We start from the raw sequence: 27,827 nt of genomic DNA on the forward strand, positions 1-27,827 counted from the left end.
CCCATCAGAGCTGTAGTTCTGCAGTTATGAAACAACTCCCAGCATAACCTTACCACATACTTAAGGTCATACTGGGAGCTGTAGTTTTAAATGGTAAAAATTGGTATATTTGATTATTATAGTTGAAGTAATTTTTCGCAGCACTCTACAGCACAAGCATCCATCACTTCACTCCAAGTAGGGAACCTGATAAAAACCTGAACCCCCTGCTATTACTGCTGTCACCTGAACCCCACCTCAGCTTAGAACATAGAGTGGTCTCACCTAATAATCCTTGCTATGGCTATAACACTCCTCATTTGCACTTGTATTCCCTGTCCTGAAGTAACATCAGCCCCGCCCCTTGGCCCCTCCTTTTGGTGGCTCCACCCTCAGCCACGCCCATGGCCCATGCCCCATGCCCCGGATCTTTTGGAGACCTAGCAACGCCCCTGCTGATTGATAATGGCCACAGTGCCAGCTGCTTGTTAAAAGATTAGCAGCCTGACCATAAGCTGGGGGAATGATGAGGCACACAGGAGGGGGATCACAGAGACACAGGGGGATAACGAGGCAAATGAGGTTGAGGCACAGGGGGATCACTGATCACAGAGGTAAATGAGGTACAGGGTAAATGATGAGCCACAGGGGGGATGGGGGCCATGTTGTAGCACTGGGGCTTATAAAGGTGGAGGAATGATGTGGCACAAAGGGGAAGGCAGACTGAGAGCAGGAGAATGATGTGGCAAATGGGGGGAATCATACTGCAGTAAGTTCAGAGCTTCAAAGTAATTTATTTTACTTTTTTTTTTACTTTCAAATTTCCCTGTTAAAATTAGGGTGCGTTTTATATGCCGATAAATACGGTACTTCACAAATAACATAATATTTGAGAAAATATGTCATGTCTCCTTTAAATTACTTAACACATTCAGATTTCTTTGATAACACATGATTTTTTTTATTCTGTATACTTAGTATACAGTATTCTTTAATTTTATTGTTGTTTCGTAATTACTGAAGGAATTACTTTGAAATACAGATTGATCTCCAATTTAAACTTTTGACATGAGGTCATGTTTTTTATTGTGTTGCCAGTGAAGGTAGCAAAGTCAGAATGTGTTTGAACTTGGAGATAGGAATAAATAATAATGTGCGATTTCAGACACTTTTATTTCCTGTTATAGAGCAGGTGAGGCTATCAGAAATACATTCCCATTGACGTACTGCCAAAATTATATTTGTTTAGGACAAGCCTGTCTCTGACACATAGATATGCTCAATGACCCATATCCACAGGCGGTAATAGCATACTGTGGAAACATCACAAAGTAGCAAACGGATCAAAAATGTGCATATGAGAATAGTGTGCTGTATGCTAGAACCTTAAAAAGTATATATAATTATAAATTATTGTGTGTGTGTGTGTGTATATATATATATATATATATATATATATATATATATATATATGTTCATACACGTACACACAGTTATTTAGTCATTTTATCATGGTTTATGCAGCAGGATGTTAGTGAGTGATTGACTCCTAACACCCCTCCTGCCCTTAAAAAAGATTTCCGAGCTTTAAAAAGCTCTGTATCTTACCTTTCTCCCTGCTCACATTGTGTTAGCTTCCGGCAGGAGAAAGTGGGTGTTCACTGAAGCCTGCTAATGCTCCCGCACACACTTCCTGAGTTTGGTCTCCTACCAGGCTGGGAGGAGACCAAACTAACCGTTTGACTTGTGCAGGGAACAGAACAGAGCCACCTAGTGGCCGTTTATTCACTCACATTAAAAACATATAAAGGTTGAGAATTTTAACAGCAAGTAAATAGCAAAGTGTCTTATAATTATATACGGAACAATAAAAAAAAAAGTTTAGTTTGGTGATAGGTACTCTTTAAGACTAATAACTTGAATGGGCATTTCCCAATTTGTAGAATACAGCTCATAGAAATATAGAATGGGTTATGCACAGTAAGTGACCTATACTCTAAATTCAGGGACACACCATAAAAACAGATAACTACTGGCTGCAGTCTTTGGGGTATGGCATATATTATATAATTGGCTATAAGTTCCTGTAGACTGATTTTGGAGAATATGTAATTTATTAGTAATTTATTCATTTATTTGTTGTATTAGTTCTACAGTGATTTTTTTTAGCACAAATTTTGACATAGTGATAACATAGCGCTGATAAAATAGCATTACTCATTTTGGCAATGAGCACATTAGTTTGCTTTTGGGAACTAAAGTTAGCAGGGTTCTGTGCACATTGCATGTGAGATTTATGTTAATGCATAGGTGTCCTTTGTTGCCCTGGTATATGCTGACCATGCCAATGGGGGAGGAAAGCCGCAGTGGCATACATCAGAGCTTTTCATTGCAGGTATACAGTGGGTGGGTAATAGTTTCTGCATATTGTATATATTTTTTTTTTTACATTTTGTGTACATTTGTCATAAAGCTCAGGAATTATGAGCAAATAATGACTTGTTAGTGCACACAGTTACTTGTTAATAAATGTAGTAATTTTACTAGTTACATAAACTTACTGCATATTGCTAGTGTGTTCAAAAACATTACCTTGACAACATACAAAGTCTGGCTTGGCATAAAATCCCGATCAGCTTTTTATATTCCTTAACAGGAGCTAAGCTGATACCAGGGAACATTACCTGAAAAGGTGATGTAATGAGCTGCTTTGCATATTCCCCTACCCAGAATGCCCGCGGAGTGCTTAATGGCCTTTTGAAGCTCCGTTACACCAGGAGTGGTGGCCTCGCCCTAGGATAAAATACACATCCCCTTTAAATATATATATATATATATATATATATATATATATATATATATATACAGCAACAAAAGAATGCAGCAGCACACTGCCAGCACAAGGATATAGGTGAAACATGAACAATGCAGATTAAACATGGAGAGCTATACAGCTATGGTGTAATAGATGCAAATGTGAAACTATGAGATAGTGAGGCACTTAGCTCGCAAATTTGTCCGGTCAAATAACTTGGACCGTCCCACCACGATAAGGTGGCCTCATTGGGACGGACCCTACACTGTGAATATGCCTCTGTGTGAACAGTTCAGTAAGCATGGCAGGATCTGGAACATCCAAGACACCTTATATACATACCTGATAGTGGTGGGTGGGGTGCAAGGCCAACATGGAGGTAGCCACTCCCCTGTATGCGTAATACAAACAAAGAATAAGTCAGCCTGCACTTTAGTTGATACCAAACTATTATATGTACCTGGCCTGCAGGTGCACGCTACTAGGCTAAATATACAGCAACAGAAGAATGCAGCAGCACACTGCCAGCACAAGGATTTGTTGGCCTTACACCCCACCCAACTCTATCAGGTGTGTATATAAGGTGTCTTGGATGTTCCAGATCCTGCCATACTTACTGAACTGTTCACACAGAGGCATATTCACAGTGTAGGGTCCGTCCCAATAAGGCCACCTTATCGCGGTGGGACAGTCCAAGCTATTTGACCGCTGGCGGAGACAAATTTGCGAGCTAAGTGCCTCACTATCTCATAGTTTCACATTTGCATCTATTACACCATAGCTGTATAGCTCTCCATGTTTTATCTGCATGTTCATGTTTCACCTATATCCTTGTGCTGGCAGTGTGATGCTGCATTCTTCTGTTGCTGTATATTTAGCCTAGTAGCGTGCACCTGCAGGCCAGGTCCATATAATAGTTTGGTATCAACTAAAGTGCTGGCTGACTTATTCTTTATATATATATATATATATATATATATATATATATATATATATGTCAGATGCTACCACAAGTCAGTTAAAGATAGCCAGAATGTACGCTGCCGTGTTGGCGTGGACACAGGACGTATGCCCACCCATCTCTGATGAACAGTACAGTATCTTGTACATTACTGTTAGCAGAGCAGTGCAACGGCTAATATAAGAGTTATTACCAAACATGGGGGTTTTAGATTCTACCATTGACAGTGTTTACAAAGGGAAAGAGCTTCCTCAGCCACCTACACTGGACACCCTCTGTGGTTTACTATGACAGTAGGAGACTTATTAAAAGGTGATAAACATTTTTATGAAATTTATTAGAAAGGTTAATGATTTGCCAAGATGTACAACATATGAAACGTTTTTGAATCTGACAGTGCACATTTAAAACAGCCTATATAAATTTGGTATGACCATACAAATATTGTTAACATGTCAATTATGCTTGTACTATTGATTTATGCAAAGTTTAATGAAAGTACAACTGTAATTTCAATTATTTATTGTGTATAAATAGAGTGTGAATAGCAAAAGCCACTTTGTAACTATATGTCTGCATAGAACTGTAAAGATGCCTACTTGTGGTCTCATTGGTGTAATGTTATAGGTGAGTAGGTAACTGATTAATTTAGAAAAGGCATTTTAATATACATATATATTTATAAACATCTTTCTTACAAATTAAAACCCCCCTCAAGATTTCTATATATACAATTGCAAAATTAATATATATATATATATATATATATATATATATTTATATAGTGATCCCTCAACTTACAATGGCCTCAACATACAATAGTTTCAACATACAATGGTCTTTTCTGAACCATCATAACTTGAAACCAGACTCCACATACAATGACAGTCCAGATCTGTGAAACGTGTCAATGGCTGGAAGAACCAACCAATCAGAATCGACATTTACACCTGTACTACTGAAGTGTATGCACTGACTAACTGTCTGGTAGCGCCCCCTACAATACAGGGTGGTACTACATGTTCTGTACTCTTTACCTGTGCCACAGTTAGCTGCTCTTTGGACACCTGGTAAGGGCGGCTACATTTTGCGTTTACTGTACAGGACCCTGAAGAAGCTCCTGCCCTCTATATAGACCAGTCTTTCCCAACCAGGGCACCTTCAGCTGTTGCAAAACTACAACTCCCAGCATGCCTGGACAGCCTTTGGATGTCCAGGCATGCTGGGAGTTGTAGTTTTGCAACAGCTGGAGGCACCTGGATGGGAAACACTGACATAGACAGTGATTTACAGCTTCCAGCAGCTCTTTCTTCCTTGTATATGTAAATACTTGCTTTATCTATATTAGTTATCAACTTATTTTTCTTTAATCCTCACTTCTTTTCCTATTTTTGGGGGGCTTCAGAACCAATTACCAGGTTACCATAGAGTTATGGACTCAACATACAATGGTTTCAACATACAATGATCATCCTGGAACCAATTAATATTGTAACTTGAGGGACCACTGTATATATATATATATATATATATATATATATATATGCTGAATGATAGATAGATAGATAGATAGATATAAGTGCAAAGAATAGAAGGAGAGAAGGAAAATTTGACAAACATTTCTACATATTCCTTTTGATAACAGAAAAAAACATTTTCTATGTTCTTTATTATTTGTCCCATAATATGAAGAAAAATGCCTAGACGTTTGCACAAAACATATATTGATTGGACTAAGAGAGGGACCTCCAAAATCCTGGAGTGCTTATTTGGTCATTACCCAGAATAATGCAATGCTAATGCAGCATGTTAGCTGAGGAAGTATAGTTATTTTTATGGCTGTATAAATGCCAACACAAACACGAACCATCACTTTGTTTGATGAATGTGACTGCAATGTTTTTGCTATTATAATTTATCACTTAAACATTCCTTGTACAAGCAAGGTTTTACAAAGTTATTAGTCATGAAAATTGCAAGTATAAACTTGAGCGTTTAATCTGGATGGTTCATGAGATATATCCGTAATTGTTTTTTTCCCCACTGCGAAAACATTTATTAAATCGTATTATGCCTCTTATGATGTGAAACTGCATCAGTAAAGAAGACTAGTGGCGGCTGGACCGTGTTTTATGCAGAGCACACACTGGTTTCTAATGCTGTACAGGATATACCAAAATTTCTTAATAATCTGAAATTGAATTTCTATGGATTAGATGATGCTGCTGAATACACAAATACAAACTTTTAACTAAAATGTAATGAATAACAAATATAAAAATTCAATGGGTTGTATTCTCAAATCTGTATTGTAATTTACAGTGATGTCTTTGTGAGAAAAGGGAGTCAAGATGGATTGGTTAATCTTATGTTTGCAGAGTACGGTCACCATCATGTCAGCTTAAGCAGATCAGATATATTTATTTATTAGTATCATGATTTTACAGAGGAATCTTGGAACTATTAAAGAGTACCTCTGCTGATCGTGTTACATTTTATAATCCTCCCAGTTCACTGCCCCATCATGATAAACCACCCCCTGCCTTTATTTTTATTATTTTATCGTTTTCTACCTAGATAGCCATACAGGGGAGAATGTCCTCCCTCCCTTTGCTACACACAGCCCAGAGAAGTTCAGTGTGTAAAATGAGCTCTGATTGGATAAGGCTGCACAGACCCCCCACTCAGCATATCTTGATTTTGGACTTCTGCCAGGCCGGCAGGAGTCCAAGTCTGTGCAAGAGATAGGGGGGAAATGTGCTCTGGACAAGTAGGGAGGCACTGTATTTTCTGCTCAGTCAGATTCACAGACTGGGAAGGGGCGTTACCCAACAGATGTGACATCATCTGAAGCCATACAGGGGAGAACTTCCTCCCTCACTCTGCTGCACACAGCCCACAGCAGTTCAGTGTGTGAGATGAGCTCTGATTGGCTAAAGCTGCACACACTCCCCTCATCCTATCCTGATTTTGGACTTCTGCCAGGCCAGCAGGAGTCCAAAGTCTGTGCAAGAGATGGGGGAAATGTGCTCTGGACAAGTAGGGAGACACCTAGTGGCAGCTTTTTTAAACACAAATAAAACATAGTACTTTTTTTTTTTTAAACAAAGTACATTATAAATATTTTTTATTTACCATAAGGAGTGCAATGGCAAAAATTTGTTTTAATGAGAGTCGCCATTTAAATTATGCATTTTTTTAAGGATTCTTGTGTCCTGCACTGCTTCATCAGTCCTCAGGATTTACCATGAATCTAGCAGCTTTGCCTGGAGGGTTCCTTTAAATGTGCACTGTAAGATACAAACACTTTTTATATATTGTACATCTTGGCAAAACATTAACCCTTCTTATATACTTCATAAGGAAATTATTGTTACTTTTTATAGAAATCATGGCTAATAGAAAAAAAAAAAAGAAAAGAAAGAAACTGAGGGTTCCCATACCATCCAGAATATAATTCTATCTGGCTGCAGCATTATCATTGTCTAAGCTGAAGCACAGGCAGAGACTAAGTCCAGTAAGTGAGGTTGGGACTAGCACTCCTATCCTATCCTGTCCTATCAGTCTGTAGCATGAAAACAGAGAGGATGGGGTTACAGAGCAGCCTGTAGTGACTGGATGAAGAGACCCAGTACTCAGGGAGGAAGATGAATAATACAGAGGAGGACACGCCCCCTCCAAAGCACAGAATGACAAAGAAAGTGAGCAACAAAAGGTATTTGTGAGAGAAATCATGTAAATGATTAGGATTAGGTACCAGGTAACATATGACTTTTTTAAAGGAATATTTTTAAACATGGTTGATGCTGGATACCTTTATTTCTATACTTCAGCTTTAAGCAACAAAAAGATAGGAAGGGTCTTATTTGGCTTGTTTTCTATGACGTTTTATTTTGCAATTTGAAACGTACAAGTTATCTACTTCTGTACAAACAGGTTCCACAAGTCATAATGTTTTCATAGTGTACCAATTTGTTATATGCCATTTAATTTTAAATACCGTTAGGAACCATTCATTCATCTCCTCCACGAATCTACCTAGTCTATGCTTTAAAGGTCAACGCTCATAGTTTTTTGTTCCCTTTTTATACATTTTCAGATTAGACTTTCTTTTTTGGCAATTCATCTTTTAGATTTTAGCTTTGCTGACCTTCTTTACATTCTGTGGCTTTTTCTTACACATGTAATGTCTTTTTACTTATTTGTAGCATTATAAGTTAGAGGAATATTTTATTGCAACATTTGTAATATTTCACGATTTAGACACCTTTATTTCCCTTTTGTTTTTAATTGAATATATTCTTTAAGACTGAATATTTCAGAGTTCCATCAAAAGCCTCCATTGTTACTCCCTTATAGGGCCTTTTCCTAGTCTGAATGATTTAGTGCTCACATTAGAGTTTGTCCTGATTTGTGAGTGCTTGCCTATGCATGGCTATGCTCTACCTCACATTAAACTGTGTCAGTTTATTGTCTTGTTCACACCTGCATATTTTCTGAAGTCAATCAGTTGGAAGATCAGCAGCAGAATATCTGCAGCAAAATGTGAATGTACTCTATTGTCTAGGAAGTGAGCTGAGTGCTGTGCTCTTTATTTTCTGAACGTCTCTCCTTGAAAAGCCAAGTGCACAGTATACACATGCTATGTTTGCCTCATAGACTGTTATTGAATTCTCACACTGCTTGCTCAGCTTCTGCCCATTTGTTTCAGTAATGGAGGGGCATCAAAACCCCCATAGATCAAAAGTATAACATGTCAAGGATTTTTTTTTTAAACTTTAGGTACTAATGACCACTATAACCTTGCTCCTGCTATATCTTTAGAATAGGTGCAATACTGGTATATCTGTAGAAAAAGCATCATGTGAGATCCTAAAGCAGTGTTTCTCAACCGGCGGTTTAAGGGGTTAGCCAGGAAAAAACTTTTATATATATATATATATATATATATATATCAATTGGATCCAGAAAGTTAAACAGATTTGTTAATTAATTCTATTAAAAAATCTTACTCCTTTCAGTACTTATGAGCTTCTGTTGTTAAGGTTGTTCTTTTCTGTCTAAGTGCTCTCTGATGACACCTGTCTCGAGAAACGCCCAGTTTAGAAGAGGTTTGCTATGGGGATTTTTTTAATGGATAACCCCTTTAAGGAACCATTTGTGGCTGTTGTGTACTATTGTGAATTAATGCTCCTAGAGTAATAGGATTCACATATGTCCGGCATCCTTCATAGTTTCCCTCCAGCGTGCACCAGAGGGAAACTGATGCTACAACTATTCCCATTTATTTGAATGGGAAAGTTCACAATCATCCGTCTCAATTTTGACTCCGGATGATTAGACACGCCGGAGGGCACTGAACAGGGGAGCACAGCTTGCTGCATTCCCCTGTCAGACATCCAATAACAATGGATGCCGGATTCCATACAACTGATCACAACTTGTCATCAGTTGTGGCATCAGTTGTGTCGAGATTTAGGCTGAGTTCTATGCCGGATGCCAGCCATATGTGAACCCAGTCTTACATCTATCAAATAAGAGTACAGAAGTGCTTGGTGTGGAATTCAGACAATTTGAACAGATATGTAAAACAGAGATGTCAGCTGTTTTTTATTAAATAAAAATAAAACCTCCAATAGACTTGAATTGAGGGGGCAGAGCGTGACGTCCTGAGAGGGTGGGGCTATAACATCACAAGCTCCGGCGCCGGCTCCAGGGTATCATTTTAATGGTATGGACCTTCAAAATAAAGAAAAAGTGTCATTTTTACCGAAAAATTTACTGCGCAGAAACAGAAGCCCACAAAAGTTACAAAATGTTTTTTTTTTTTTTTTTCAATTTTGTCTCACAATGTTTTTTTTTTTCCATTTCGCCGTAGATTTTTGGGTAAAATGACTGATGTCATTACAAAGTAGAATTGGTGGCGCAAAAAATAAGCCATCATATGGATTTTTAGGTGCAAAATTGAAAGGGTTATGATTTTTAAATGTAAGGAGGAAAAAATGAAAGTGCAAACCCCCTGGTCCTTAAGGGGTTGATAGAGAAGTATGTAACATAGTAAAGAAAAGCCAGAAGGAGCCAGAGGAGATGTTCTATATTAAGGAGGAGGCCTCTATGGTCACCAGGTCTCAAACCAATAGAGCACCTTTTACTAAAAACAACAAAATCACAGCTCATTCTTCCTCTGTACTTTCACACCTATGTATGAAGAGATTTGCAACGTCTCCAGACCTCAGCAAATTCTGCATCCAATAAAGTAGCTTCAGCACATGGTGCAATAAAAACAGGATTCTTTATAGAACTTTTCCTTAGAGCAACATACAGACACATAACAAAACCACCAACCCATTTTTGGTTCTCAAGTAACCTTAAACATGGCATACAACATATTAAAAACATATTTGGGTCACACTTGGATCACATGACTGGTAGCTTCAAGACTCCCAGAAACAGCCTCTAATACCTGGACTGGATTAATCTTAAATGGGTTATCCAGGAATAGAAAAACAGAGCTACTTTCTATCAAAAACTGTTCCCCGTCTGTCTCCAGGTTGGCTGTGGTTCTGCAGCTGAGTTCCATTGAAGTGAATTGAGCCAAGTTGTAAAAGCACACACAACCTGAAGACAGACATGGAGCTGTTTTTGAAAGAAATTGGCTGTGTTTTTCTATTCCTGGATAACCCCTTTAACCCCTTAAGGACAAAGCCCATTATGACCATAAGGACCAGGGCATTTTTTGCACATCTCACCACTGTCACTTTAAGCCCTTAACCCCTTAAGGACACATGACGTACTGGAACGTCATGTGGCCCCGCGTCGTAGCAGGTCGGGCCCGGCCTCTAACAACGGCTGGGACCCGTGGCTAATAGCACGCGTCATTGATCTCTGTGCCGCGCACTATTAACCCTTTAGACTCGGCGTTCAAAGTTGAACGCCGCGTCTAAAGCGAAAGTGAAACCATGCTGGTTAGCTCAGTGGGCTGTTCGGGATAGCCGCGGCAAAATCGCGGCATCCCAAACCGCTTACAGAACAACAGGAGGGTCCATACCTGCCTCCTCGCTGTCCGATCGCCGAATGACTGCTCAGTGCCTGAGATCCAGGCATGAGCAGTCAAGTGGCAGAATCATCGATCACTGGTTTCCTATGAGAAGCCAGTGATCAATGTCAAAGATCAGTGTGTGCAGTGTTATAGGTCCCTATGGGAGCTATAGCACTGCAAAAAAAATGTGAGAAAAAAAAGTGAATAAAGATCATTTAACCCCTCCCCTATTAAAAGTTTGAATCACCCCACTTTTCCCGTAAAAAAAAAACACAGTGTAAATAAAAATAAAAATAAACATATATGGTATCGCCGCGTGTGGAAATATCCGAATTATAAAAATATATCATTAATTAAACCGAACAGTCAATGGTGTACGCGCAAAAAAAAATTCCAAAGTCCAAAATAGTGCATTTTTGGTCACTTTTTATATCATAAAAAAAAATGATCAATAAGTCCTATCAATGCAAAAATGGTACTGTTAAAAACTTCAAATCACGGCACAAAAAATGAGTCCTCATACTGCCCCATACGCGGAAAAATAAAGGGGGTCAGAAGATGACAATTTTAAACGTATTAATTTTTCTGCGTGAAGTTATGATTTTTTCCAGAAGTACGACAAAATCAAACCTATATAAGTAGGGTATCATTTTAATCGTATGAACCTACAGAATAAAGATAAGGTGTCATTTTTACCGAAAAATGTACTACGTAGAAACGGAAGCCCCCAAAAGTTACAAAACGGCGTTTTTTTTTCTTCAATTTTGTCTCACAATGATTTTTTTTTCTGTTTCACCGTAGATTTTTGGGCAAAATGACTGACGTCATTACAAAGTAGAATTGGTGGCGCAAAAAATAAGCCATCATATGGATTTTTAGGTGCAAAATTTAAAGACTTATGATTTTTTAAAGGCAAGGAGCAAAAAACGAAAATGCAAAAACGGAAAAAACCCCGGTCCTTAAGGGGTTAAGGACTCAGCCCATTTGGGCCTTAAGGACTCAGACAATTTTTATTTTTATGTTTTGTTTTTTCCTCCTCGCCTTCAAAAAATCCTAACTCTTTTATATTTTCATCCACAGACTAGTATGAGGGCTTGTTTCTATTGTGCGACCAGTTGTCCGTTGTAAATGCCATTACTCACTTTACCATAAAATGTATGGCGCAACCAAAAAAATACTATTTGTGTTGGGAAATTAAAAAGAAAACCACAATTTTGCTAATTTTGGAAGGTTTTGTTTTCATGCGGTACAATTTACAGTAAAAATCACATGTGTTCTTTATTCTTTGGGTCAATACGATTAAAATGATACCCTTGATAACATACTTTTCTATTACTGTTGCGCTTATATAAAACTTTTAATACATTTTTTCTAAATTTTTTTGGGAATAAAATGTTATAAAAAAAAAAAGCAGCTATTTTGGACTTTTTTTTTTAAGCTCACGCCGTTCACCATATGGTATCATTAATATTTTATTATAATAGTTGGGATATTTACACATGCGGTGATACCAAATATGTATATAAAAAAAAGTTTACACTTTTTCGGGGTCAAATAGGGAAAATGGGACAATTTAAGTTTTTATTGGGGGAGGGGGTTTTTCAAATTTTTAAACTTTTTTTTTTTTTACTTTTTTACTTTTATTTTTACACTTTAATAGTCCCCATAGCAATCATTCGATTGCTAATACTATTCAGTGCTATGCATAGGACATAGTACTGATCAGTATTATCGGTCATCTTCTGCTCTCGATCGCAGACCAGAGCAGAAGACCTGTAGAAGGCAGCGGAGGCAGGTGAGGGGACCTCCGGCTGCCATGCTGGATGATGATCGGATCGCCGCAGCAGCGATGTGGGCGATCCGATCATTTTAGGGTCCGCAATGCTGAAGATGCTGTGATCTGTATTGATAACGGCATCTGAGGAGATAATGGCGGACATCCGCGCGATCGAGGATGTCCGCCATTACCGGCGGGTCCATGGCTGCTATCAGCAACCGGGACCTGCCGCGCATGACCCAAGCATCGCTCCAATGCTCGCGGTTATGTCTAGCACTTAAATGTATGTCCTGGTGCGTTAAGTACCAGCTCACCAGGATATACCTTTACGTCCGGCATCATTAAGGGGTTAGGCATTAATAACTCTGGGATGCAATTTTCCAATTTTTCACGAAAATTTCAAAATCAGAATTTTTTAGGGACCCAGTCAGTTTTGAAGGGAATTTGGGGGTCTTTATGTTCGAAATACACCATAATGGACCCCATTATGAAAACTGCACCCCTCAAAGCATTTAAAATGGTATTCAGAAAGTTTTTTAACCCTTTAGGTGTTTTACAGGAATAGCAGCAAGGTGCAAGTGAAAATTAAAGATCTTCATTTTTTACACTAACTTGTTTTTGTAGACCCATTTTTTTTTCTTTACATTTTTACAAGAGGTAAAAGGAGACAAAATGTGTAAACTAATTTCTCTTGAGTGAGTAAATACCTCATATGTAGATATAAAGCGCTCTGCAAGTGCACTACAGGGCTCACAAGGGAAGGAGCGACAATGGGATTTTGGAGAGAGAATTTCGCTGAAATGTTTTTATGGGGGCATGTCGCATTTAGGAAGCCCTTATGGTGCCATAACAGCAAAAATCACCTCACATGGCACACTATTTGGGAAACTACAGCCCTCAAGGAATGCAATAAGGGGTATAGGGAAGTGATTGACAAACTTTTGTTAAAGTGGGACGTGAAAATGAAAAATTTGATTTTTTTCACTAAAATGCTGATGTTACCCGAAATTTTTCATTTTCACAAGGGGTAATAGGGAAAAAAAAGCCCCCCACAATTTGTAACCCCATTACTCTCGAGTAAGGAAGTGCTCTGTGGGTGCACTAGAGGACTCAGAAGGGAAGAAGCGACATTGGGCTTTTGGAGATTGAATTTTGCTGAATTGGTTTTTGAGGGGCATGTCACATTTAGGATGCCCCCCCTGGTGCCAGAACAGCAAAAATAAAAAAACACATGGCACACTATTAGGGAAACTGCATCCCTCAAGGAATGTAATAAGGGGTATAGGGAGCCTTAACACCCCACAGGAGATTGTCAAATTTTTGCTAAAGTTGGACGTGAAAATGAAAAATTTGATTTTTTTCACTAAAATGCTGTTGTTACCCAAATGTTTGTTCATTTTCACAAGGGGTAATAGGAGAAAAAAAAATTGTAGCCCTATTTCTTCTGAGCATGGAAAAACTTCATATGTGGATGTTAAGTGCTCTGCAGGAACACTAAAGGGCACAGAAGAAAAGCAGCGCCATTGGGCTTTTGGAGAGAAAATTTGGTTGGAATAGAAGGGCGTAATATGCATTTAGAAAGCCCCCATGGTGCCAGAACAATGGACCCCCCCACATGTGACCCTATTTCAGAAACTACACCCCTCACAGAATGTAAGAAGGGGTGCAGTGAGCATTTACACCCCACTGGCGTTTCACAAATCTTTGGAACAGTGGGCTGTGCAAATGAAAAATTACATTTTTCTTTTTCATGGACCACTGTTCAAAAATCTGTCAGACACCTGTGTGGTGTAAATGCTCACTGCACCCTTTGTTACGTTCTGTGAGGGGTGTTGTTTCCAAAATGGGGTCACATGTGGGGGGGTCCACTGTTCTTGCAGCATTGGGGCTTTGTAAATGCACATGGCCTTCAATTCCAGCCAAACTTACTCTCCAAAAAACACATTTTGCTCCTTCCCTTCTGAGCCCTGTAGTGCACCCACAGAGCACTTAACATCCACATATGGGGTATTTCATAACTCAGAAGAAATGGTGTTACAAATTTTGGGGGGCTTTTTTCCTATTACCCCTTGTGAAAAAGACAAATTTTGGGTAACACCATCATTTTAGTGAAAAAAAATCTAATTTTTCATTTTCACGTCCAACTTTAACAAAAATTTGTCAAACACCTGTGGGGTGTTAAGGCTCACTATACCCCTTGTTACATTCTGTGAGGGGTGTAGTTTCCGAAATGGGGTCACATGTCGTTGTTTTTTGTGCATTTATGTCAGAACCGCTGTAACCAGCAGCCACCCTGTGCAAGTTTAGGCCTCAAATGTAAAATTGCGCTACAAATTTTGGAGGTCTTTTTTTATTTTTACCTCTTGTGAAAATAAAAAGTATGGGGCAACACATATTTTAGTGTAAAATATAAAAAAAAATTACACTAACATGCTGCCGTAGACCCCAACTTTACCTTTTCATAAGGGGTAAAAGGAGAAAAAGCCCCCAAAATTTGTTGCTCAATTTCTCACTACGGAAATACCCCATATGTGGCCCTAAACTATTGCCTTGAAATACGACAGGGCTCCAAAATGAGAGAGCGCCATGAGCATTTAAGCCCTAAATTAGGGATTTTCATAGGGGCGAAACCGGCAGCAAGCATTAGACTTGTTTCCGATAACAAAAATACCCTACGACAGTGTTTCCCAAACAGGGTGCCTCCAACTGTTGCAAAATTCCCAGCATGCCTTGACAGTCAATGGCTGTCCGGCAATACTGGGAGTTATTTTGCAAGAGCTGGAGGCATCGTTTTGGAAACAGTGCCATACGAGACGTTTTTAATTTTTATTGTCGGGGACAGTGTAAAGGTATGTATATATGTAATGTTTTACTCTTTATTTTGTGTTGTGTAGTGTTTTTAGGCTACATTCACATGGGTGGGGGTTTACAGTGAGCTTCCCGCTGGGAGTTTGAGCTGCAGCGGAAAATTTGCCGCAGCTCAAACTTAAAGTGGGAAAACTCACTGTAAAGCTCCCACCCGTGTGGATGTACCCTGAACATTCACATGGGGGGGGGCTTCATCTATTGCAAAACTACAACTCCCAGCGTGCATTGACAGACCGTGCATCCTGGGAGTTGTAGCTATGCAACAGCTGGAGGCACACTGGCTGGGAAACACTGAGTTGGGTAACAGACTACCGCAGTGTTTCCGCACCAGTGTACCTCCAGCTGTTGCAAAACATTAACTGCCAGCATGCATGGTCTGTCAGTGCATGCTGTGTGCTTCCAGTTGTTGCAAAACTACAACTCCCAGCATGGCCAGATAGCCAAAGGCTGTGTGGGCATGCTGGGAGTTGTAGTTTTGCAGCTCCTAAAAGGCAGCAGTGATAATCACTTACCGCTGATCTTCACTGTTGCCTCCGCCCCGCCTCCTTACTGTCGCCGCGACTGCTGGTACCCCGCTATGATCGTCAGTCCTCCCGCACTCCAGACCCCGCTGCCATCTTCCCCCAGCTCTGCTCAGACTTTCAGGGGCGGGCAGATCGGGGAGTTCAACTTTATCCCCCCACCCCCAACTGACCGGCCAATCGCAGGGAATAGGAGGAGGTGGCACCACTGCCACCTCACTCCTATCTTTCAGGAGACAGCCCCGATCATTCCTGTTCTCCAGGCAATTGGGCAATTGGTATGTTCTAGGACCTTAGGAGGTCCTTGGGTCACGTGTTACCCACAAATCTCTGTAATGGTGATTGACATCAGTATGGACCAATTAGCCTAATCCAGCCCCTGCCCATATAAGGGAGCTGCGTCCAATTATCGCTCTCTTGGGTTGCTGCTCTCGTGGATGCCGGACTAACAGGATGGTGCTACGCAACTTTCAAAGACACGCTATGCCTCAAAGCCTCCGGCCTCAGCAGAAACAAAATCGTGAGTTCAAATCTAAATTCCTGCTAATGCTAGCGTGACTACTGGACCGCAACTAATTCCCTAAATCCAGTGGAACAATGCAATATATGAAGAGACTCTAAATGCTAAAGTCCCAACCTTTGTCAATCTCCAAGGAAAGCTGTTGTTATGCTTAGAGACTGTTATGTTAATGAAGCTTGCAGAAAACCTTCAGTAAAACTTAACGCTGTTTCAGAAAACTCTCTGGTTGTGGACAATCCAATATTATCTACCTCAAATCTATTATCATCTACCTCCCTATCGTTCTTGGGAAGGGCGGCGGTAGGAAAAGCTTTATTGAGGAGCCCTCACCCTTGCATCACGAATAGCAAGGGTTAACAAGCACCCTTTAATTACCACACAGCTACACTCCCCATACCCTACATCCCCCAGGCTATCACATTCATATGGACCAAAATCTCAGAGGAATGTTTCCAGTACCTTGTAGATAGTAAGCCATAAAGAATAAAGGCAGTTCTGAAACCAAAAGGGGGGCCAAACAGGTACTACCTATCAAATAAAGTGGCCAGTGAGTATATGTTAGATCATAGTTGGTAATATCAAGCATTGCTAACAATTTAGAAAATAGAATATGTGCTAGAGTCCAAGTTATGAGTATGTAATTCAATAATAGTATTTCATTTTGGATGCAATAAATAGTAATGCCAAAGTAGCTTAGTAATGATGACAAGTATTTCACATCTGACTGCCAGTATTTACAATATAAAACTTTATATTTAAAAGGGTACTCCATTGGCCAGTGTTCAGAACATTTAGTTCTGAACGCCGTATGCTTGATGCAGGAGTAGGTCACGCCCCCTCGTTATGTCCGTTATGTCACACCTTCCCCCACAATGTAAATCTATAGGAGGGGGCGTGGCCTACCCCCGCAGCACGTGCACAGCTCTCGGAACTGAATGTTCAGAGTGTAGTGCCCCTTTAAGGAGATGGGAAAGGAAAATTTTAGGCTGGAGTTGTTTGCATCTCAGACCACAAAGAAGGAGCTTTTAATCTTGTGAGTTTTCACTAAAGATACCCATGTTGCATGAAGGTTTCCTTCACCAACAATAAGTGGTGATATGGAGAGCCAACTGTTCTTGCTGGACATCATCAGCAAAGCATCAATAGTCTCCCTCATGCCTCCATTATTGAGGATCTACATGGTTAAGGCTGTAGTTAATTTCTTAAAGTAATGATGTTCCATCCTAAGACACCACTGCCATGTGAGACATAAAATATGGATATTGCATTATGTAGCAGTGAGGCAGACTGCCAGCAATTTACAGTTTACAAAGGCTGAAAATTGAACTTTTGTGTATGTTTGTATTAACATATACAAAGATCGAATTTTTGCCGCTTTCTGGTTGTCATTCTGCAAGGATTTTCCAAGCCATTTCTTCAGCATGAAAGGGTATCGCATGCTGTCAGATAGAAGAGTTTTCATAAGATAAACTGCTTATTAGTTCTGCAGATTGCAGAGATGTGTTTCCTCTTATATGAAAGATTACTGCAGGTTAGTGATAACTGTCACTAAAAATCACATTTATTCATCCTAGCGTTCAAGTAACCTGTGCGCATAGACTATGAGCTCATAACACAAGAGCAATTTCTGTCAATATCTTTTATGGCGATATACCACCCTCAGCTTGTACATCAGAGTGTGAGGAAGTACCAGCCATTAAAACATAAATAAAATATGGGCCTGAGTTATAAAAAATACCTATGCATGATAGATCACAATTGCAAGTGCTCAGGTCAAAAGACAGATAAAAAGGAAAAGCAAAACTATCACTACTACAACCACTGGCAAAAATAGGTTATCAGCCCACTTAGAGAATGCTCATCCTGCTTTTTTACTTTGTAGAAAATACAAAAATCACAATTATGACACAAAACAATGTTTGCTTAATAGCTGAACATTCAGGCAATATGAAACATGTATATTTTTTAAATATTATTAACCCCAAAAGGGCATCCTTTTTATTTTGCCACTTTCGCTTTTTTCTCCTCACCTTTGAATAGCCATAACAGTTTCAATTTTCCACCTACAGAGTCATAGGAGGGCTTTTTTTTGTGCCACCAATTTTGCTTTGTAACACATAATTTTACCACAAAATCTACAGGATAAACAAAAAAAAAAAAAAAAACAATAAAAGTTGAAAAAAAAAAACCCTATCATTTTGCAACAACTGGGGCATTATTGGTGAAAATGATACTTTACCTTTATTCTGTAGGTCCATAAAATTAAAATGATACCTAACCAATACAATATATATTTGTTTTATTTTTCTACTTTTAAGCATACAAAAATTAGCATGCCTAAAATGGTCCTCTTCTGACCCCTATAACCCTTTTCTATTTTTATGTATATGTATATAGGGCTGTATGAGGGCTTCTTTGCACCATGACCTGTAGTTTTTATCTGTATAATTTTTATTTTTGATGAGATTTTGTGATGATTTGTTATTAATTTTCTTCTGGTATATAAAGTGACCAAAAATCTGCAATTCTGGACTTCAGTTTTTTTTTTAATTTACGTCATTGACCCCGTGGTTTCATTAACATTATATTTTAATAGTTCGGACATGTATGTACGTGGTGACACCACATGTTTATGTGGTTTTTTTTGTTTACATTATATTATTTAAAAAATAATAAAAAAAAAGGGGGTAATTCAAACTTTTATTAGGTTAGGGGATTGGTAACATTTATTTATTTTTGTTTACATTATATTAACTATTTTATTAGTACCCAAAGGGAACTATTACATGTGATCTTTAAATTGCATACACTGATTATTGCTGTCCCATAGAACAACATTGATCAGTGTTAACGGTGATCCATTAGTGCAGCCTGCTGAGACTGGCTGCACCATTGCAGAATTAATCAGATGAGATGGAGATAGGTTGGGACCCTCAGCAGGTCCTCTCAGCTGATCGGGACCATGTGGTTTTGTTGCGATGGTTCAGATCAGCTCCCTGAGCTAGCCGGAAACATTATTTTTTTTGTTTTAGACGCTGTGATCAACAGATTTGTTTCTGATGGCCTGGAGTGATTAATAGCATATGTTTTTCCAGATCACTAGAGAAAATACTTATGGAATCAATCTATGTTGAGCAATATCAGCAAAAAACAAAACAAAAAATAAACACAGTTATTACTTTGTGGCTCCTCACAGTAGCATTAAAGGGGTACTCCGATGGAAACGTTTTTATTTTTATTTTCAAATCTAGTGATTCCAGAAAGTTAACCCCTTAAGGACCAAGCCCATTTTCACCTTAAGGACCAGGCCAATTTTATATTTGCATTTTCGTTTTTTCCTCCTCACCTTCTAGAATCCATAACTCTTTCATATTTCCATCTACAGACCCATATAAGGGCTTGTTTTTTGCGATACCAATTGTACTTTGCAATGAAACCTCTCATTTTGCCATAAAATGTACGGCGAACCCCCCCCCCCAAAAAAATTTTTTGCAACAACTCGGGCATTATTGGTGAAAATAATTTTTCCCCTATATACGGAAAAAATTTTCCGTATATAGGGCGGTATGAGGGCTAATATTTTGGGCTGTCATCTTTACTTTTTTAGATACCACATTTGCATGTATAAAACTTTTAGATAATTTTTTATTAATTTTTTTTTATAAAATGTGGCAAAAAAGCTGCATTTTTTGAATTTTTTATTTTTTACGTTTACGCCGTTCACCGCACGGGATCATTAACATTATATTTTGATAGTTCGGACATTTACACATGCGGCAATACCAAATATGTTTATTAAAACAAAGATTTATGCTTTTTGGGGGTAAATTAGGAAAAACTGACAATTTTCATTTTTATTGGTGGAGGGGATTTTTAACTTTTTTTATTTAATTTTTTTACATTTTTCAACTTTTTTTTTACACTTTTTATTTCCCCATAGGGGACTATCTATAGCAATCCTTTGATTGCTAATACTGTTCAGTGCTATGTATAAGACACCGCATTGATCAGCATTATCGGTCATCTTCTGCTCTGGTCTGCTCGATCTCAGAACAGAGCAGAAGACCCTGGGAGGTGAGGTGAGGGGACCTCCGGCCACCATGCTGGAAGGTCAGATCGCCGCGGCAGCTCTGTGGGCGATCCGATCATCCATTCAAAGTACCGCACTGCTGCAGATGCCGTGATCTGTATTGATCACGGCATCTGAGGGGTTAATGGCGGACAATGTCGGACATTGCGGGCGGGTCCCCAGCTGCTGCTTGCAGCCGAAACCTGCTCCGAAACCGTTCCGATGCTCGCGGTCATACACAGGACATAAATGTACATCCTGGTGCGGGAAGTCCCGCCAAACCAGGACGTACATTTACGTCCGTGGTCGTTAAGGGGTTAAACAAAAACTTTGTAAATGATTTCTATTTAAAAATCTTAATCCTTCCAGTACTTATCAGCTGCTGACACCTCTGTCCATGTCAGGAACTGTCCAGAGAGCACTGTGGTCAGACTGAAAAGAACTCCAAAAAGAAATACTACTTCCTCTGATGGCCGCAATTTTGACGGGTCATAACACCCAATAATGGGTCCCGATAAAACCCATTATAGTCAATAGGGTCCATCGGGCGCCGTTATTTTCGGAGAGAATAGCCGGAGAAAAAGGCAGTGCAAGCACTATTTTTTTTTTTCCTAAAATAACGGGCTTCACACTGCCGGAGACAAATGGCAATGTGAATGTAGCCTAACTTTCTGGCACCAGTTGATTTAAAAAAAATGTTGTTAAAAATAAAACCTGAGTAGGCCCCTCAACCTCTTGGCACCATAGCAGATGCTGAGAGCTACAGCAATAGTTATGCCCATGACTAATAATATATGTAAAACAAAAAAGAAAAATCTCATAAATCATACAAGGCAAATCCACCATCACAAATTTCTCCTCAAACCTATGCAGTCTAGTATTTTTATAGTACATTTTCTCACAAAGGCAAACTCATTGTTATGAGACAACCATAAGTCTGTCTTTCACAGAAAATACACTCACCAAGTCCCCAGCTCTCAAAGTGTCACTTATAATCCGGTCAGATAATGTGGCAACTTCAATCCAAAACATGTCAGCGCTCACTACGGCAGAGAAAAAGCAACAAACATGAAGTGTTAAGCTTAAAACAAAAAGAATTTCATTCCCTTGACTGCTTAAATCTCTGTTACGGAAAAGGTTGAGTACTAACTCTTTGGAAAAGGAAACCCAGTAGGCGACTGTTCCAAGACTGCTCAGAAAAGATTATTTCAGATGCTCCCTGTGTACTCTCACAGTGAGTAAAATCTTTTAAACCTTCATCCCAAGCCCAGTGGTATACCTAGGTATCCAACAGCAAAGATCAGACAAGAACTAAATTGTGATCCTGAACCTGTGGGAGCATCGTGTTCATTTCCACACAGCAACCTAATAATATGAATTTTTTTTTTTTTTTTGAGAATAGAGAACCAAAGCCTTTTCATATCATATCACCAGTAGAAATCAATAAAAAAATATTTTTTTTTTGAAAAAAGGGGCTTTCTAATTCTCTCATAAAGTTGGAATATATTGTTCTGCAACATAGAATTTTTGTGAGCAACATGAATTTAGAGGCTCTGGCGATCCTGCCCAATAGGTTATTCATCTATTCAGCATCCAGTCAATGACATTGAAATACTGAATACTGTGAACCTAAGGTTAATTTTGTACTGTTACTTACAGGTTTGGCTCGGCGGGCTCACCGAAATTTCCCAAAAAGTTTTTTTTTTAAATTCTCCCTTTTTTGGAATTGCAACAGGATTGCTGACAGTGTTTTAAAATATTGATTAACTATTATCCCTTTTTTTGGTGATCACAGGTTGTGTATGTGTAAGCCTGATTGGTAATAGCAGCATAAAGGATGATGGTAGACTGGTGGTAGTTGTAGCCAGTTTACAGCAGGCAGTGGGGACTGGTGGGAGCTGTAGTGGCAAGCAGTGGTGGACTGGGGGAGTCAACCAAGGACCTTATTTTCTTCAAAAAACACAACCTGTGGAAGACAGTGACAATGTTTGTTGCTACTGCTGCTGCTACTACCACTACCAGGGACCTGATTGCTGCTGCTACCTGTACTGGTGCTTGGACTACCATCAACATTGTTACTGGCAGAGGACATGGCAGGAGTGTCTAGAGTAGGAGTAAGCAAACCTATCCTGCTCTGGACAGTTCCTAAAATGGATAGAGGTGTCAGCAGAGAGCATTGTGTTGTGACAGAATAGAAATTTAAAAAGAAAAGAACTGTGTAGTATACAGCAGTTGATTAGTACTGGGAGGGTTAAGATTTTTAAATAGAAGTAATTTACAAATCTGTTTAACTTTCTGGCACCAGTTGATTATTTTATTATTTTCTCCAGGGGAGTATCCCTTTAAAATGCATAGTTACGTTTTATACACATTCTACTTGGTATGCCACGCAGCAATGTTAACAAAAATAAAAATATAAAAAACTGAGCTCTCAATCCCCAACATGCAATAGCCTTAGGCCAACTACACACTAGTATAAAATACTGTACAAAAATGTATCATTATACACTGACATGACTAATGCCCTTTGAACATCATTTATGCCTTCCATCTTTCATAAAGAGCAAAACATACTCCCACTGGCACAATGACACAGCCTGATGCATAGCAGATCAACTGTGAACTGTATTCTATTAGCCAGAATTAGGCTAGGTTTCCACTATGTTTTTTTCTGGCGTTTTTTTATTTTATTTTTTATTTTTTGGGGGGGCGGGGGGGGGGGGGGTATTTTTGCCTTTGAGGGGAAATTGCATTTTTGACCCCTTTGGCGTTTTTTGCAAAATTTGTTGGGTACCAAAAAAAAAAAGGATGCAGTAGGGACGGGGAAAAAAATTTTAACGAAATTTGAATACATTTTTAAACAGGGACCAATTTATGTGGGCGGGCAGGGACCAAAAATTTAGCCGATAATAATTTAAATTTAGAAAGGGGCCATTTAAATGTAAAAATTATATATTTTTTTTATAAATAATTTTGTAAATTTTTTTATTAGTAATGAATTTGAATAATATGTTCAATAAAGTGTGTGTATGTGTGTTTTTAACTTTTTTCACTTTTTTTTAACTTTTTTTTAGGTAGTACTACTACTCCCAGCATGAAACAGACTGTTCCATGACAGGAGTAGTAGTAACTGTACTAAAAGACAGATCACCCCAGGTGTTACTCCTGACCCAATGCAATTGTTCTTTTTATTAAAGAGATGCGGAGCAGCTTTCTAGTGCGCTCGCATCTCTGCTCTGTACTCCGGCCGGCCAGTGATATGAATAGAATTTACACCAATGATTCATATTTTCCGCCCAGCAAGAAATATGAATCGCTCTCAGCAAGAAATATGAATTAGTTATGCGAATTTATATTCACATCACTGGCCGGCCGGAGTATAGTCCAAAGATGTGAGCGCAGGAGAAAACCGTACCACATCTCAGGAATGAAGGATGAAGGACGATCGTAGCGGGTGTCAGGAGTGACACCTGCTGTGATCTGTTCTTAACTGCAGGTACTACTGCTCCCAACGTGGAGCACACTCTGCTCCATGCTGGAACTGTAGCACCTGCATTTATAGACGGATTGCAGCATTTTCCTTTTTTTCTCCTTACCACCTAAAAATCCATATGATGGCTTATTTTTTGCGCCACCAATTTTAATTTGTAATGACATCAGTCATTTTACCCAAAAATCTACAAAGAAACCAAAAATAAAATCAGTGTGCGACAAAATTTAAGAAAAAATTCAATTTTGTAAATTTTGGGGGCATCCGTTTCTACGCAGTAATTTTTTTGGTAAAAATGACACCTCTTTATTCTGTAGGTCCATATGACTAAAATGATACCCTACTTATATAGGTTTTATTTTGTCTTACTTCTGGAAAAAATCATAACTACATGCACGAAAATGAATAATGAGTTAAAAAATGTCCTCTTCTGACCCCTAGAACTTTTTTAAATTTTCCGCATACGGGGGTGTATGAGAGCTAATTTTTTGCGCCATGATCTGAAGTTTTTTTCAGTACCATTTTTGTTTCACATGCAGGATGCAGCCTACCAGCAGCCAGTGACCCCGTGATGTCGTAGCCCTATAGATATTCGGCAGCCATTTTGCGGCTCGTTATATCATTCATTACACTGCATAGAGATAGGACGGACATTGTTGTGTGTGTTACCCAGAAAAGCTTGTTGCAGCAGCGTTTCACCTCCTAGTCACCTCAGCCTTCTGTAGGACACAGAGCACAGAATATTTGCAGAGAAATTAATTCTTACTGCAGCGATTAACCCCTCAGTCACTGTGAACAGCACTGTATTACAGAGAGGGGCAGAGAGCTGTGTGTTGCCTCAGAAACCTTTTCACAGGAGGGAGAAATAATTTTTTAGGGCAAATCTGTGTATTTGTTCCACAACAACTGGTCTGCTGGTTATATTAGTCTGTAGACGGAATAATCCATACCCAGCAGTCAATTCCTAATAATATTAGAGAGAGAGAGTCTTTTGCAATTTTGGGTTAAGTATTTGGGTTAATTGCTGTGGGCAATTTTTTTTTATTTTTAGCTTACTGTAGCACATTTTTCTGCCCTCATAAGTGCATACCAAATACCTACATCTAAGTAGTGTACTATTTTATACCTGTTAATCTGTCAGGGGCCAACAAACTTTGAAAGGACAGACAAAAGTAATCACCAGCTGGTGTTTTACTCAAATCATTTTTGAAGCATACAGTAGCGCATTTTTCTGCCCTCATAAGTGCATATCACATACCTACATCTAAGGGGTGTACTATTTTGTGTCTGTTAATCTGTAAAGGGCCTACATACTGGGAAAGGACAGCTAAAGTAATCAGCGGCTGATTTTTAACTCAAATAATTTTTGAAGCGTACAGTAGCGCATTTTTCTGCCCTCATAAGTGCATACCACATACCTACATCTAAGTAGTGTACTATTTTGTACCTGTTAATCTGTCAAGGGCCTACATACTGTGAAAGGACAGCCAAAAGTAATCGCCGGCTGTTGTTTTACTCCAATACGTTTATTAAGCATACTGTAGAGCATTTTTCTGCTCTCATAAGTGCATACCACATACCTACATCTAAGTAGTGTACTATTTTAAACCTGTTAATCTGTCAAGGGCCTATATACTGTGAAAGTCCAGGCAAAAGTACTTACCGACTGGTGTTTTACTCAGATACGTTTTTAAGTGTACTGTAGCACATTTTTCTGCCCTCATAAGTCCATACCACATAACTACATCTAAGTAGTGTACTATTTTGTACCTGTTAATCTGTCCAGGAAAAAGTACTCACCGGCTGGTGGTGTACTCAGATACTTTTTTAAGTGTACTGTAGCGCATGTTTCTGCCCTCATAAATGCATACCACACACATAAATGTAAGTAGTGTACTATTTTGTACCTGTTAATCTGTCCAGGAAAAAGTACTCACCGGCTGGTGGTGTACTCAGATACTTTTTTAAGTGTACTGTAGCGCATTTTTCTGCCCTCATAAGTGCATACCACATACATACATGGAAGTAGTGTACTATTTTGTACCTGTTAATCTGTCAAGGGCCTAGATACTGTGAAAGGACAGTCAAAAGTACACACCTGCTGTTGTTCTAGACAAATACTGTTTTAAGAGTAGTGAAGTGCACTCCCCTCCTAAAAGCACTAAGAATGTCAGGCAGAGAAGTGCCAGGACATGCACAGAGAAGTGTCAGAGGCCTAAATTCATTAGGCAGAGGTTGCAGCAGACGGGGCGAGTGGCAGCAGGAGTCGCAATGAGAGGCCTGAGTTTCCGGTATCAGCTAGCGGTCGTGTCTCGACCAGTAACCCATCTGTTGTCATCGATTGGTTAACGCGGTCATCCACTTCATCACAAGTGACATTTGATACCCCCAGTCAACAGTCGGTGTGTTCCTCAGACACAACCCTCAGTTGGCTTGTCCCGGGAGCAGTCCCTGTCCTCCCATTGCCTCTGTCCTATGCTGTTCCCTCCCCTAAAGAAGTATCTTATGCTGTGGGTTCAGCTTCACTATTCAATGAGGATGATCTAATAGAGGACAGTCAACAGCTACTGCCCAGCCAAGAAGTGGAGGAAACATCTGCCGCTTCCCCCGCTAGGCAGGCAAGTAGTGATGAAAAGAGTGGCGTGGGAGGTGGTGTTGCCAGTATTCAGGGTCCTGAAGCAGACACTGTTGAGGAACCTGAGGAGGACATCAGAGACATGCAGACACTTGTTGATGATGATGAAGCCGATCGCAATTGGGAGCCGGGTTTCATCATCATCAGGAGAAGAGAGTTGCAGGTTGCTCGTGAGGCAGCAGCTCAACCAGCAAGGTGGTAGCATGGTTGGCAGTCAGCATGGTGGCAGAAGTGGAAATTCTGGAGCCAAAGGTGCCTGGAGACCACCTGCTTCGCAGCAGCCTACCTTCCTGGGAGGTAGTGGAACAGGGGTTCCTGGAGATGGAGGCAGTAGCAGTCAATTAGTGCGGACTGTTGGTGGAAAAATCAGCTACTCGGTAGTGTGGCAGTTTCTCATCAAGCATCCGGAGGAGGTTCACATAGCCACATGCAAGATATGTCGGCAGAAGCTGAAGCGTGGTCAGGCTCCCAATGTTGGCAACATGGCCCTGCATCAACATATGCTTCGCCACCATAAAGCGGCCTGGGAGAACGGTGGCTCCGATGTAGTGGTCCAGCCTGCTGCATCATCCAGTGGCACGCCGCTCCCTTTTTCAGCCAGCCAAGGCTCCACTACCTCAGCTGAAGGGAGCTGTGTGTCATACCCTCCTTCTGTCGCTCTAGATGCTCCTGCTCCTCTTACTTTTAGTCAGCCATTCTGCCAACAATCCATAGGCGAAGCCATGTCCAAAAGACAACAGTTTGCGCCCACTCATCCAACGGTGCAGAAGCTGAATGTGCTCCTGTCCAAGTTGCTGGTTCTGCAGTCCATCCCTTTTCAAGTGGACTGATGGCTGTCACGATGCCGGCTGGCAGGTAGTGGATCCTCTGTGCCAGAGAGGGATTGGCGTGGACCGTGCTAGTGGATCGGTTCTAAGTCACTACTGGTTTTCACCAGAGCCCGCCGCAAAGCGGGATGGTCTTGCTGCGGCGGTAGTGACCAGGTCGTATACACTAGCAACGGCTCAACCTCTCTGGCTGCTGAAGATAGGCGCGGTACAAGGGAGTAGACAGAAGCAAGGTCGGACGTAGCAGAAGGTCGGGGCAGGCAGCAAGGATCGTAGTCAGGGGCAACGGCAGGAGGTCTGGAACACAGGCTAGGAACACACAAGGA

This window comes from Hyla sarda, chromosome 4 (genome assembly GCF_029499605.1).
Source record: "Hyla sarda isolate aHylSar1 chromosome 4, aHylSar1.hap1, whole genome shotgun sequence".
In the NCBI taxonomy this organism is placed as follows: Eukaryota; Metazoa; Chordata; class Amphibia; order Anura; family Hylidae; genus Hyla; species Hyla sarda.